Below are 3,333 nucleotides of genomic sequence, written 5' to 3'. Positions count from 1 at the left end.
AGATGCAGTCCTGGAACCCAAGTGGACCTGGTGCCATCAGAAGAAAATAAACCCGCAATAAGCCCTGTTGCTTCCCAGCCTCTCTTTTCCCTATGCACAAGGCTTGTCCAGGGTGCTCTTGCTGCTTGCACTCTGCTGAGTGGTCGTCACTCAAGCATTATCAGCACACAGATGGTAACTGAAGGCACAGGAGTGGATGAGCTCACAGGGAAATATGCAGAGAAGAGAAAAGGTCCTGGGAACAAACCCTGAGCTACAGAGATGGAGACACCTTCCCAGGTGTCTACAGGACTGGGCTGGGTGAAGAGCAGGCAGCATTGAGAAAAACTTCACAGGGGTTGATAATCTTGGAGGTGAATCATAGAGATGAGAAATTCGCCAAGAGGAAAAGAGGAAGACAAGTGTCCTGAGCAAAGGGAACAATATCTGCAAAGGCATATAAGATACAAGGACAACATGGTGACATGGAAAACCAGCAAGTGATTTCAGGATAGCTAGAGCACAGGGTGTGTGTGTGTGTGTGTGTGTGTGTGTTCATTCATGGGTGTGCAGGTACCTGTGTAGGTCTGTGAGTATATCCGAGTGTCTGTGTTTATTAACAGGTGTGCATGTGTCTGTGTAGTGTGTGAATATATCTGTGTCTGTGTGTCTATGTGATGATGGAGAGCTACAAAGGAAGGCAAGGTTCAGATCATAAGACCATCAGTATTAGATGGGTTTCCAGATATATATCACATCCTATTGGTTCTGGTTCTCTGGAAAAACAAAAAAAATACAGTTTTATTATGAGTAATTTGCTCGTGGTAGTATAGAGGCTGAGAAGTCCCCTAATTTGACGTTTGCAAGCTGGAGATCCAGAAAAGCTGGTGGTGTCATTTAGTTCAAGCCTGAACATCTGAGAATCAGGGGAGCAGATGATGTCAATTCCAATCTAAGGGCTGGAGATGAGACAAGATGTCCCAGCTGCATCGGTGCTGGGAAAAACTACGTGGGGGAGGGCAATCTACTGAGTCCACAGGTTCAAATGCTAACTCTTACGGAAAGACCCTCAGAGACATATCCAGAAACCATGTTTACTAGTAGAAGGCCCACTCAAATTAACACATAAAATTAACCATCATAATCCCTTCTGAAAGGCTTGGAATATTACAGAAAGCGAGTCTGGGAACAGAGTAAAGAGATCAGTGAAGGTCAGCTAATCAGTACAAACTTGATTTATCTAGAGCAGTGGTTCTCAACCTTGGCTGCACATTAGAATCACCTGGGAATCTTTTTAAAATCCTGATGTCTGGGCCTCATCCTCCAGAAATTCTGTTTCTTTGTTATGGGGTGAGGCCACAACATTAGTCACAAAGAAACAGAATATCCGGAGGATGAGGCCCAGACATCAGGATTTTAAAAAGATTCCCAGGTGATTCTAATGTGCAGCCAAGGTTGAGAACCACTGATCTAGAGGGCAAGGGGGAGCCTTTTAAGTTGTTCTTGAGAGGAATTACAAGATCAGAACTGTGCTTTTGGAAGATTCTTGGGCTGGATGGTTTAGGGAAAGGAGGCAAGAGAGAAGGAAACCAGTTGGTAGAATATAATAGTCAAAGTGAGAGATGATGAGATATAGATTTGGATGGTAGCTACAGGGTGAGGGTGGTTCATTGATGCAAAGGAAGAGGTGATGGTGGATTTGGGTTGACAAATTTGAGAAACATCAGACAATCTACTGGGTTATCTGGGAAAGTCTACTGTTGAACCATCAAACCCACAGTTCAAAAGTGTGTCCTTCCTTCATCCACCCACTTACAACACATATTTACTGAGGGCTTATGCATGGGGATCCCCTAGTCCAATGTGCAAGTTAGAAATCTTATCAAACTGAAACAACCATTGTTACAAGGGCCCAGAAACCAATAGCCTCAGGAGTCATGAGGTGTGTGTGTGTGGGGGGGGGGGCGCGTCAATCCAAGCACCCAAGCCAGCATTGAAGGATCTGGGCTACCTTGCTACAGGAGGGGACTTCTACGCTGAAAATTCTAGCCAGCCAGAGGAAGAGGGTGTCCTATCCCAGGAGGATGTTGTGTGGGAGCTGGGAGTACCCAGGGGAAGAAGATATGGTTCTGGCCTGGTGGGTGGAGACAAACAAGACGATGCCATTTGACATACATGCAGCCAAGTCACGCATATACGTTGTATCTTTCTTTAGTCAAACAGTAAACTCCCCTCGGTGCAAATCTACCTTTTTTAAGGCTGAACTGCCTGGAACCATACCCACCAGGACAGCAAAGTGGGACATGAGCCTTCCCTCCCCCCCTCCCCCACTCCAGGGTTTGAAGGATGGGCGCAGGGTCTTCTTGGCTACTGAAAGGTACCTAGTTCATGTGCCCTGGTGGCAGGTGGCTACAGTCCAGAGATTCGGCCTTCCTGTGGTCTCATCTCTCTGGCCCCTCAGCTCGCCTGGTTTCTTATTTCCACTGGGGCAAACGGGCTGAAAGAGGGCCGCCTTCATTGGTTTGGGTACCCGAAGGTGAGGGAGAGTAGAGAGGCAGGAAAAAAAAGTGCTTAGTGTAGTAAAGAAAAAAGGAAGTGAAATCCGAAACGCGGCGGCAGGCCCAGCGACCCCAGGCAGACACTGTATGAACAGCCAAGAGGAGCACCTCGGTGAGGGCGGAATCACCTGCCCAACCTACCACCTTCCCGATCTGGTACCAAAGCTGGGAGTCTGAGGGGCAGGGACAGCAGCAGGGACTTCTGCGTCCCTACGCTCTCACAGGCCCCCCAATTCTCAGGCGGCTGCTCCCCGCTTCCTGTAGCCTTGATTACAGCCAGGGGGCGTGTGTGAGGGGCGGGGATGCGTGGAGCTGAAGAATTAAAAAAAAAGAAAGGCGAGGTAATTAGCATCCTCTGATACCATTGGCTCTCCTCGGGTCCTGCTTTACATACGCCCGCCCCGCAGGCTGCCCGGGGTTTGCGGGATTTGGCCAGGGTGCCCGGAGCCCGGAGCTGGGAGCCCAGAGCTGGGAGCCAGCTGCCGCCGGAGCTGCTTCTGCGGCGGCGGCATCCGAGTTGATTTCCGTCTTACGAACACTGAGTCGGCGCCCGGCGGCTTGTGCACCCGGCCGGGCCCAGGAAGGAGAAGGTCAGATACTTTTTTATTTTATTTTGGAAGGAAGGGTCGAGTCCCGGTGGCCCGCTCCTCGGTGCACCCAGCTCCGGCCCGGACTCTGGAAGATGACTCCGGGGTCTGCCGGGTGCATTCCAGCGGCGGCGGCTCGGAGAGGCGGCGGAAAGTAGTAGCGCTTGGGAGTAGCGGCTGGTGGAAAAGTGAGCAGAGCGGGAGCGGAG

This window comes from Myotis brandtii, unplaced genomic scaffold, assembly GCF_000412655.1.
Source record: "Myotis brandtii unplaced genomic scaffold, ASM41265v1 scaffold155, whole genome shotgun sequence".
NCBI classification, from domain to species: domain Eukaryota; kingdom Metazoa; phylum Chordata; class Mammalia; order Chiroptera; family Vespertilionidae; genus Myotis; species Myotis brandtii.
Note: the sequence above shows the minus strand (reverse complement) of the source record.